Genomic DNA, 12311 nt, shown 5'->3' on the forward strand with positions numbered 1-12311 from the left:
CTTGCACGACTGGCTTTCCGAGCTGGTCTTTCTCTCCTTTCGCCCACCAGCGTTATAGTATGAAGACCATTTTGTGGAGAAGCCTTTGCTGGCCACACGACCAGCTGACGACAGCTTACTGAGCTTATCCTTCTTTTTCATTACTTTCAACGCCCTATTTAGAGTGCTATCCCAAGGGGAGCTTTGAGACGACCCCGCGCTACTGCTTTCAGTCTCCTGCGGAAGGAATGTGAACCATTTAGAAATTTGGCTTCATTAATTAGAATGCAACCATATGGAGCTAATTACGCGGGGGTGTATTCCTTACCAGAACACGCTCAAGCGCCCTGGTCTTCGGATCCGTGGTAAGCTCCTTTGTTACCGGGTCCTCCTTGTACCGGGCCCTGACATAGTTCCTAGCCTGCTTGTCACGGTATTTCTCGAAGCTGGGCGGTAGGCCTTGCTCGACACGCTCCGTGTCCTCCTTGTCCCATATAGGCTCCGCCACTCTGTAACCGCCGGGACCGAGTTGGTGGACCCCTAAGTTCAAATCCCAATTTCTTTCCCCCAGTAACTTGATTCCACGGTCGCGCTGCTCTCGCACTTGATCTTGAACTCCTTGTAGTCATCTTCGCTGATCGAAGGATTTTTTGTCTTGATCTTCTCATAACTATCACCTTTGTCAATCATTCTCTTCACCGCTTCTCCAAGTAGACAGGGCCGTGCTCATCCTCGTGAGGGCGGCACCATTCACTTTATTCCCTAAGAGGCGTGTGTTTGCAAAGTCAGCGGGGAACTTGTATCGTTCGTGCAGCTTCATGAAGAGGAGGCTACGCAAATTCCCTCAGTCCTTATGCCTTAGGTTCTCGGTGTTGATCGAGACGGTGCTTTGGAGAATGCACCCGAGCTGAGCCGAGTACCCCTTGACTAATTCTTTGGGCTCCGTTGGATGCCCGTCGGAGTTCACTTCAATAAATTCCTCCTTGACGGTGCCAAGCATGTTCGGGCGCCGGTCCTTCCATTGCCTCTTCGGTTGGTTGTCATCTGTGCGTGCGCTGCCATCATCAATGGTGGCATCCTTGGCGGCACCATCAGTGGTGTCATCCCCGACGCCACTAGGTGTTGTGTAGTCAGGATCGGTGTCTTCCGCGGCGTCCTCATAGCGGTGAGGTTCTTCCTCCATCTCCTGGGACAGCTCCTAGAGTTGCTTGCCCAAACCGCCGGCCTCATCGTTGTAGGCTATGTTTCTCTTTAAATAGGAAAAAAATTTGGCCAAAAAATTGGTTATTGTCAAGGAACAAGATCATGGTCTCATCATTTAGGGTTTGTCGACACCGAGGCATCCTAAAAGCTAAGCTTTTATCATTTAGGGTTTGTCGATGCCGAGGCACCCTAAAAGCCAAGGTTTTATAATTTTATGGTTTGTCGACCCGAGGCATCCTAAAAGCTAAGCTTTTATCATTTAGGGTTTATCGATGCCGGGGCACCCTAGGTTGACTGATATATATGGGTATCTTCTAATAATATACCCTACCAAGAAAAGGGAAGGAGAATTCTAAGTTGGGCCTAATCACTTGGCTCTATTGCCACCTATGGTTTAATGCAGCAAGAATAAAGGGGCAGTTGATCCTACTTAATTAAGTACAAAGATACCCCGGCCCATGCATTAGTCGCAAGTACCCCATATCTCCTATTTTTAGCAAAGTCATGCTAAAATTCACCGAAAATTTCAGCATGACCTTTGCTGAAAATAGGACATATGCAGTACCCGAATTTGTTGGAATGGAAGTTAATCGACCTTCCGGCAAACTCAAGGGCCTCTCGGGGTACCTGCAAAATCATCACGACACGATGGTCGGAGACAAAACCCAGCAAACTAGCACCACAATGTGCCTCTACTTTCATATGGATGAAAAGGCCATAGACCATATGGTCCTCTACTTTCATATGGACAAAAATCAGCTCAACTTATGTGAGCTTCCATTCCAGATCTAATAGGTCACCCAACAAAAAATCATCAATAGTTTAGCAAGTCTGTACCCTCAAGAATGAACATATAGCAATATCTGTTGTGCCCCCATAACATACGGAAATCAAAATCAGCTCAACTTAGATGACAATGTATATACTTTATCACATTATATAGGTGTTGCAACAATGTATATACTTTATCACATTATAGGTCCTCACACCATCAACTATGACAAAATCTGAGAGTATAAGTCTAGTTACATTCACCCAACTCTAATCAATTCAACTACGAGTTGATGATTCAACAACCTACAAACTGATGACAAATTTATTTGCCATGACCACATCCAGGAACAGTTCTATTATAACACAATATTTCAGGGAAACACACAAAAGAAAACAATTCTTGTAATACATTGTTAACAGGGCATGGATTTTACTCCTACAGTATCAGCATGAGAGATACGGAAAAAATAACAAACAGTTTCATATAACTAGTCCATCAAGGCACCAACCGCCTAATATTTGGGAACTGAACACAAGTATACCAAGTCACTACGAATATATCCAATTTTTAGTTAAAGCACTCCGTATACAAGCTAAATCATGCTATTGGCTGGCCATATGCAGCAAGAACAACAACCCTGGGAGAAACACATGCTCAAAAATCAAAAGCTTCTGCAATAAATAAATAAAGACAATTCCCAAAACTTGCTAGTAAAACGGTACTATGTGTACTAGAGGAGTCTTGTCAGGCACATAGATGCATATTCAGAAACCAAAACTATGATAAGTATAGGCAAGTGTAACTGGTCACTGAAGTAGCTCATGTCATTGCTTCTATCTGTCATGGACTGGTTTTTCAAGCAAAGCAGGATCATATTACAAGGATAGTAAATAAAAATCAAATCACCTTCCTCTTCCTCACAACATCACAACACATGGGCATAATAGCCACTGTCAAGCTTATGTATAATAAGAGGACGGTAATGTGGCTGGAGACCAAGTAGGACGACCAATATTGAGAGTTACAACTACTTAAGAAAACAAAAAAGAAGGCTCGAACAACTAAATAAAAACACCACTCCCTTCAGAACTAGACAAACCGATACAATTCAGTTGAGTTTTAAGGTTGACTAATTGCGCCCTTGTAAGTGCCTAGCAAACAGACTACAGGAATGGCATAAAGAAAGGAACATGCCAATGCACTCCAGGTTTTGCAGCAAGTTGTACTTAAAATATTCACCTTAGACAATCCATGACTGTGTATTGCGTTAGATAATTCAAACAAGAACAGAAGGCAACTTTGCATATATAGAAATGTTAGCAAATGCAAACTCCCAAGTCTAACCAGGAAGCATCAGATGCCGATGCATAACACTCTCACTCGCTTACACACACTACCGCCCCAAAATTCAGAACTTACCTAGTACTTGGCGCGTCGGCTCAATCAGGCATGGGGCGAAGGAAGGGGAAGTGGAGAGGGGAGGGGCACCTACGCAGGGGCCGGGTAGTGACGGACAGTGGCGAGTTTACACGGGTGACGGACGGCGGAGGCGAAGCCGCTCGGTGAAATAGAAGGCGGTGGCGACGGTGAGATGGGGTCGGTCGGAGGAAGAAGACATGCTCCGGCGGGCCTACTCCTCCTAGTGCTCCGGCGGCGGAGCGGGCGCGGGGGTCGTCGGGTGCGGGGGAGGCGACGGGGGCGCGGGGGCAGCGGCGGCGCAGTACGGGTCGGGGCACTGGGAGGGTGAGATGTGATCGATTGGGGAAGATAGAAAGGGGACTGGGGATTTTAGTGGGGGGGAGGGTTAGCAATGGCGCACCACCTAGCGGTGCGCGATTAGTATTTTTTTATAGCAATGGCGCACCTCCTGGCGGTGCGCCATTAGTAATCTTTTTTTGGATAGCAATGGCGCATCCCCTAGAGGTGCGCCATTAGTAATCTTTTTTTGGACAGCAATGGCGCACCCCCTAGCGGTGCGCCATTAGTAATTTTTTTAGGATTTTTGTTGCCTAGCGGAGGGCCGACATCGGCGTCTTGAACCCTAGGTCTCGCTCGAGGGGGGGGAGGGGCTGGGTGGTGCGCTCGGCCGATTCCGTTGGGGGGAACCGAGCGAGGAGACAGGGGAGGGTGCGGGGGATCGTTGGCGGCGGTGGAGCGGGGGAGGGTGCGGGGGGTGCTCGGCGGCGAGGGGGATCTGGCGAGGGGGGATAGCGATAGAGATGGAGGGGGGTCGAGATCGAGTGTCCTCATGAATATTCAATATTTTTTCATATTGAATATGAAAAAATATCATCAAATTTGAAAAAATATTCATGAATTCAAAAAGTGCCCATGAATTAAATTTAAAATATTCATGAGTTCAAAAAATATTAACAAATTCAATACTTTTTGTGAATTAGAAATTCAATACCATAATTAACATAAATAAATATTCATGAGGACACTTGAACAGAAGAAATATCATTTCAATATGTCGAAATACAATCGAGAAATGAAGGCTACAATTTAAATACAATCGATCTTAGCTAGCTATCTGCTCACAATCTTCTTGCCCTTATTTTTTGTAAATGGAGTTCTTCTCTTGAACAGACGTCCTTTAGGTAGGGTGGTCCTGCTTCTTCTTGTGGTCTATGCTGGTACTTCACCGTCGTCGTTATGTTCCATCTTCGGGTCGCCATACTTGTCGAAGTCTTGCTCATTGGCGACTCCATCCATTCCGATGATCTTTCTTGTGCCTCTCCTCACGACAACACGACTGGGCTTTGACGGGTCGATAATGAAGAAGCATTGGTCCACTTGGGAAGCCAGTACCATGGCTCATTTTTCGTGGTGACGTTTGCGCCCGCGGTCTTGGATTTGGCTTCGGGTATAACCATGGTGGTGAAATACCGGTCTTCTTTTATGACGCTCTTGGCCCATCTGACACAGAACATCGGGACCTTCTCTCCAGCGTAGCTTAGCTCCCAGATCCCCTCGATCCTTCCGTAGTATCTGTCCTTGTCATTACCGGTGTAGGATTCCATTGTTACCCCAGAGTTCTGATAACCATCGCTCTTCATGTCCTTTCCCTCGGTGTAGAATGTGTAGCCCTTGATATCGTACGCCTCATACGTCATCAGGTTGTGCTCGGCACCCTGTGACAAAGCGAATATGAGTTGTTCTTCCGCGGAAGAATCCTCATGTAAAGGGTACGACAGAAGCTTCTGCTTGAACCAACACATGAAACATGAGTTGTTCTCTTTGATTATATCTCTGTCCATCCTCTGTTGGCCTCGGTCATTTTATGTCTTCTCAATAAAGGTTTTGTGCTCTACCACCCAAGGATCGACCACGTCTATGTGTTGTAGCGCGACTAGGTTTGCTCTTTCAAAGTCGGCGAGTCGACCCTCGAAGCCGACATGCATTTCGCGGCGACCCTCACGGTGACCCAATCCAGCGAGCCTGCCGAGGTGCCTGTTGACGGGAAGAACAACGGGGTTCTCGATGCCTAGATAATTCGTGCAGTAGGAGATGAAATCTTCGGTCAGAAAGCCCCTGGCTATGCTTCCCTGTAGACGTGAGATGTTGCGAACATATCCTTTGATTACACCATTCATCCTTTCGAACGGCATCATGTTGTGCTGGAACGTCGGCCCGAGTTGGATGATATCCTCCACGATATGGACCAGCAGATGCACCATAACGTCGAAGAATGCGGGCGGGAAGTACATCTCAAGCTCACATAGTATCACCACGATCTCTTCCTGTAACCTTCTGAGTTGCCTCACGACAACCGACTTCGGAGAGATGACGTCGAAAAAGTTGCATAGACCAAATAGCATTTCACGGACATGCGCGTCCATGAATCCCACAGATTGCAACTGGAAGTATCTGCATCATCAGCACGTGACAGTCGTGAGACTTCATCCTGCTGAACTTCTGCTTCGCTGAGTCTAGGTATCTACTAATTATCTTCCCTGCGTAACCATAAGGAAGTTTTACTCCTATGAGGCAGGTGAAAAACTGATTGATCTCCTCCTGACTTAGAGTGAAGCACGCGGGAGGGAACTCATTTCCAGTGTTCTTGGCCTTTTTGCCTTTGCGACGACTTTCCGTGTCCTGCTTCGGCTCATCATCATCATTAGCGCGAAGCTTCTCCCTGATGCCCATTGATTTCAAGTCTGCCCTTGCTTTCGGCCCATCTTTGGTCCTCTCTGGCATGTTGAGCAGGGTACCAAGCAGACTCTCGCACACGTTCTTCGTGATATGCATGACATCAAGGCTATGAGGCACACGGTGGATCTTCCAGTACAGCAAGTCCCAGAAAACAGACCTCGTTTTCCATATCTTCAGCAGTGGCTCTGGCGCCTTTTGCTTCTTTCTCGGCAGTGGGCAATCTTTCCAATTTTTCAACAACTCGTCTATTTCCTCGCCGCTCCTCGTACGCGGGCGTCTTCGGGGTTAGGTTTCACCATCGAACAGATCCTTGCATTTTCTCCACGAGTCATCGTCGCGAAGCCACCTTCGATGTCCCATGAACACGGCTTCGAAGACCCAGGATCTCTATCTAGCTGGCGATACGTTGTGTCATCCACGCGCCTGACGCATCCAGAAAATCCGTGGACCACCTGCCCCGTGACATATCTGTAACCGAGATAGTCCTGCACCGTCGTGAGCAGTGCGGCTCTCATAGGGAAATATTCTTTCTCTGCGGCGTCCCACGTATTGGATAGCGTTTTCCACAGCGTGTCTAGCTCCTCTTTTAGCAGCCCCAGATACAGATTAATGTCGTTCCCTGGCTGTTTCAGCCCTTCAATTAGCATACTCATGTGAATGTACTTCCTCTTCATGCACAACCAGGGGGAAAGTTGTACATCCACACAAACACAGGCCAGGTGCTATGTGTGCTTCTCTGGATGCCAAACAGATTGACTCCATCGGTGCTTGTGCCCAGCACGATGTTCCTTGGATCATTCCCAAATTCTGGGTGTTCGAAGATCAACGCTTGCCACTGGCTCCCATCCTTAGGGTGACTCAGCATCTTGTCTTTTTTATTTATCTTCGGATCATTTGCGTCATCTTCTCGCTTCTTATCCTCCCTATCTGCGTGCCAACGCAGGAGCTTTTCTACCTTAAGGTCCGCGAAATACCGCTGCAGACGAGGAGTGATCGGAAAGTACCACACCACTTTTCGAGGAGCTTTCTTCCTCTTCTTGTATCGAGTGACGCCGCACACCAGACATATGGTAGACTCCGCATGCTTGTCCCGATAAATGATGCAATTGTTCATGCACACATGGTATTTCACGTGCAGTAAATCCAGAGGACACACGATTTTCTTCGCCTCCTCGAAACTAGTCGGGCACTTGTTCCCCTTGGTAAGACGTTCGTGCCTGAATGACATGTTCTCGTCGAAGCATGCGTCGGTCATTTTGTGTTTTACCTTCATCTCCAAAGCCATGAGCATTACTTTCAGGCGGGTATCCTCGGGCCTGCATCCTTCATACAATGGAGTAACCGCATCTATCTCCAATTGATCTAGCTTGGCTTTCTCCCGGGCGACAGCTCTTGCGTTATCCGTCTGCTTGAGAAGCAGCTCTTGAATATGAGGGTCCTGCACCTAGCCCATTGATGGTCCATCATCGTCTGCTCCGGCATCTTCATCTTCATGATCATGCCCTTCGTCTTGATCTTCCTCATCATCATGTCCGGCATCTTCTACATGGTGACTGTGTACAACATCACCGTTGTGATCATGTCCTAGAGATTCTTCGTCTTCTCGCCCGCCCTCGCCGCGGTTGTTGTCTTGCTGCCCTTCCTCATTTCTTGCCCGGCCCCCATGGATGACTTCATAGTCATCCATGAAACCACGCAAGAGCAGGTGGTCCCGCACCTGCCTAGAATCCGGGTCCGCAATAAGGCTCTTCAGCTTGCATCTTCGACACAAACATCTTATCTCCGTCTCATTCTTTTGAAGCATCTCGGCCTTTGCGGAGCTCAAAAACCTATTCATGATGCCTTCGGTCATCGTACGGACCATGGTCTCCTGCGGGGTAGAGCAAAACGATATTTTAGAACCAAGAAAAAATTTGGCATGACTTTCCCTACAAATAGGACCAAAAAGAATGCATAGTGCCAAAATTCTCGCCGAAACGGAAATGAATCAACATTCTGGCAAAATATTGGCAACGATCACATTTCAAATACCGGTACCCGCAAACACAAACATATATGCAACACCACAAACATATGCAACACCACAAACATACATAGATCTAGCTAGGCCATAAAAAGTGCTTGTGCACGTTGTTGGAGGGAGGAAAAAGTAGATCTACAACATAAAGAAAGCTTTCCCCTTACTTACCTATCAAAAAAAGGTAATTTAACCACTTAATTTGGATGAATCTATGGTGCAAATGAGGTGGGGAGGAGGAGGCACCCGAGACAAGCTTGGAGGAGGAGGTGGAGAGAATGAAGTGGGGAAAGTGAGTGTGTAGGTGGCTGTCCAAAATATATAGCTGGTCTCAGGTTACTAATGGCGCACCACCTACAAATGCGCCATTAGTAATGGCACACCATGGTTACTAGTGCCGCACCAGCTGGTGGTGCGCCATTAGTAGTTTTTCAAAAAAATGATAGAAGTGGCGCACGGGGTGAGTGGTGTGCCATTGCTAGTGAAAACTAGTAATGGCGCACTGTGCCCTGGTGCGCCATTAGTATTTTTGGAAGAAAAAAATATGTTAGTAGTGGCGCACCATGGGCGTGGTGCGCCATTAGTGTCTATCACACTAATGGCGCACCAACACATGGTGCGCCACTTCTATATAGTAGTGGCACACCACATGTCTGGTGCGCCATTAGTGTCCATATTATCTATAGCCCTTTTTTCCTAGTAGTGATGAGATGCGAGCTAAAACATATTGCAAACGTCAAAAATAAGATAACAGGGTTAATATATATCGCCCACATGCGTTCTATTTCTCACGGGGCACAAAATAATAATTGAAAAGGGAATGCAACACGAGGACTTCCCAGGAGGTCACCCATCCGAATACTACTCTCGCCCAAGCACGCTTAACTTCGGAGTTCTAATGGGATCCAGTGCTATAGTGCTGGTATGATCGCATCCGACATGTTACCCCCGGCTTCATCCCTTATGCTTCCCACTCCCAGGTCCGCTACAAAGACATCTGTACACTCTTACTACCATTACAACCGTTGCCTAATAATGGATAATGCCCTATACTACTTACTCTATCGCTCAACTACGGAGATGAGTTTACCACGATTTCCACCCCTCCCTCTCTACCGCAGCAACACGTATTTTACACCCCATTCAGAAAGCGCTTTTCGCGCCCCAACTCCCCCTAGACACGTGAGTAATGAGATGCGAGGTAAAACATATCGCAAACATCAAAAATAAGATAACGGGGTTAATATATATCGCGCACGTGCGTTCCGTTTCTCACAAGGCGCAAAATAATAATTAAAAAGGGAATGCAACATGAGGACTTCCCAGGAGGTCATCCATCCTAGTACTACTCTCGCCCAAGCACGCTTAACTTTGGAGTTTTCATGGGATCCGGCGCTTTAGTGCTAGTATGATCGCATCTGACATGTTACCCCCGGCTTCATCCCTTATGCTTTCCACTCCCAGGTCCACTACAAAGACGACTATACATTTTTACTACCATTACAACCATTGCCTAATAATGGATAATGCCCTATACTACTTACTCTCTCGCTCAACTACGGAGACGAGTTTACCATGACTTCCACCCCTCCCTCTATACCGCAGCAACACGTATTTTACACCCCTTTCATAACGCGCTTTTCGCGCCCCAACTCCCCCTAGACGCGTGAGTAATGAGCTGCGAGCTAAAACATATCGCAAACATCAAAAATAAGTTAACGGGTTAATATATATATATATATATTGCACACGTGCGTTTTGTTTCTCACGATGCGCAAAATAATAATTAAAAAGGGAATGCAACACGAGGACTTCCCAGGAGGTCACCCATCCTAGTACTACTCTCGCCCAAGCATGCTTAGCTTCGATGTTCTGATGGGATCCGGTGCTTTAGTGCTGGTATGATCGTATCCGACATCTTACCCCTGGCTTGTTGACGGTGATGATGAAGTTACCGACGCAGGGCTTTGCCTAAGCACTACGACAATATGACCGAGGTGGAAAACTGTGGAGGGGGGCACCGCACACGGCTAAAGATCAACTTATGTGTCCATGGGGTGCCCCCTCCCCCGTATATAAAGGAGGGCCAGCCACAAGTAGGAGTAGGAGAAGAAGGAAGGGAGGAAGAAGGGAAGGAAAAGGGGGCCCCGGCCCCCTAGACCTAGTCCAATTTGGTTTGGGATAGGGGGGGCACACACCACACCATGGCCTGCCTCCTCTTTTCCACCATTAGGCCCATGAGGCCCAATAACTACCCGGGGGGGTTCCGGTAACCCCCGGTACTCCGAAACAACCCGAACCATTCCCGTGTCCGAATGTAGCCTTCCGATATATGATCTCATCGTCATGTTCATGATCTCATCCAGGACTCCGAACAACCTTCGGTGCATCAAATCACATAACTCATAATACATATCGTCATCGAATGTTAAGCGTGCGGACCCTACGGGTTCAAGAACTATGTAGACATGACTGAGACACATCTCCGGTCAATAACCAATAGCGGAACCTAGATGCTCATATTGGTTCCTACATATTCTACGAAGATCTTTATCGGTCAAACCACACAACAACATATGTTGTTCCCTTTATCATCGGTATGTTACTTGCCCGAGATTCGATTGTCGGTAACATCATACCTAGTTCAATCTCGTCACCGACAAGTCTCTTTACTCGTTCTGTAATGCCTCATCCCGTGACTAACTCATTAGTCACATTGCTTGCAAGGCTCATAGTGATGTGCATTACCGAGAGGGCATAGAGATACCTTTCCAATAAATGGAGTGACAAATCCTAATCTCGATCTATGCCAACTCAACAAACACCATTGGAGACACCTGTAGAGCATCTTTATAATCACCACTTACGTTGTGATGTTTGATAGCACACAAGGTGTTCCTACGGTATTCGGAATTTGCATAATCTCATAGTCTGAGGAACATGTATAAGTCATGAAGAAAGCAATAGAAATAAACTAAACGGTCATAGTGCTAAGCTAACGGATGGGTCTTGTCCATCACATCATTCTCTAATGCTGTGATCCCGTTCATCAAATGACAACACATGTCTATGGCTAGGAAACTTAACCATCTTTGATTAACGAGCTAGTCAAGTAGAGGCATACTAGGGACACTTTGTTTGTCTATGTATTCACACATGTACTAGGTTTCCGGTTAATACAATTCTAGCATGAATAATAAACATTTATCATGATATAAGGAAATATAAATTACAAATTTATTATTGCCTGTAGGGCATATTTTCTTTAGTCTCCCACTTGCACTAGAGTCAGTAATCTACTTCACATCATCATGTGATTTCACACCAATAGTTCACATCTTTATGTTATTAGTTCACATCTTCATGTGACTAATACCCAAAGGGTTTACTAGAGTCAATAATCTAGTTCACATCGCTATGTGATTAACACCCAAAGAGTGATCATGTTTTGCTTGAGAGAAGTTTAGTCTATGGTTCTGCAACATTCAGATCTGTATGTATTTTGCAAATTTTCTACGTCCACAATACTCTGCATGGACCTACTCTAGCTAATTGCTCCCACTTTCAATATGTATCTAGATCGAGACTTAGAGTCATCTAGATCGGTGTCAAAAGCTTGCATCAACATAACTCTTTACGACAAACTGTTTTATCACCTCCATAATCGAGAAATATTTCCTTAGTCCTCTAAGGATAATTTTGACCATTGTCCAGTGATCTACTCCTAGATCCACTATTGTACTCCCTTGCCAAAATCATGCTAAGGTATACAATAGGTCTGCTACACATCATAGCATACTTTATAGAACCTATGACTGAGGCATAGGGAATGACTTTTCATTCTCTTTCTATTTTCGGCCGTGGTCTGGTTTTGAGTCTTTACTCAACTTCACACCTTGCAACATAGACAAGAACTCCTTCTTTGACTGTTCCATTTTGAACTTCTTCAAAATCTTGTCAAGGTATGCACTCATTGAAAAAACTTACCAAGCATCTTGATCTATATCTATAGATTTTGATGCTCAATATGTAAGCAGCTTTACCGAGGTTTTTCTTTGAAAAGCTCCTTTGAAACACTCCTTTATGCTTTCCAGAAAATTCTACATCATTTCCAATCAACAATATGTCATTCACATATATTTATCAGAAAGGCTATAGTGCTCCCACTCACTTTCTTGTAAA

At 46.0% G+C, this 12311-nt stretch overlaps 3 non-coding genes across 3 annotated transcripts; all 3 read right to left on the reverse strand.

The window, feature by feature from the left end:
* Window positions 1–8946: 8946 nt before the first annotated feature.
* On the reverse strand, window positions 8947–9065 carry LOC125511809. The gene has a single exon (XR_007285126.1). It is a non-coding gene; the product is annotated as a 5S ribosomal RNA (ribosomal RNA).
* Window positions 9066–9430: 365 nt separating this feature from the next.
* Window positions 9431–9549, reverse strand: LOC125511712. Its single transcript, XR_007285070.1, has one exon. It is a non-coding gene; the product is annotated as a 5S ribosomal RNA (ribosomal RNA).
* A 374-nt stretch (window positions 9550–9923) lies between these two features.
* On the reverse strand, window positions 9924–10042 carry LOC125511935. Its single transcript, XR_007285202.1, has one exon. It is a non-coding gene; the product is annotated as a 5S ribosomal RNA (ribosomal RNA).
* Window positions 10043–12311: the final 2269 nt, after the last annotated feature.

The sequence above is a fragment of the Triticum urartu genome, chromosome 5 (assembly GCF_003073215.2).
Source record: "Triticum urartu cultivar G1812 chromosome 5, Tu2.1, whole genome shotgun sequence".
Classification (NCBI taxonomy): domain Eukaryota; kingdom Viridiplantae; phylum Streptophyta; class Magnoliopsida; order Poales; family Poaceae; genus Triticum; species Triticum urartu.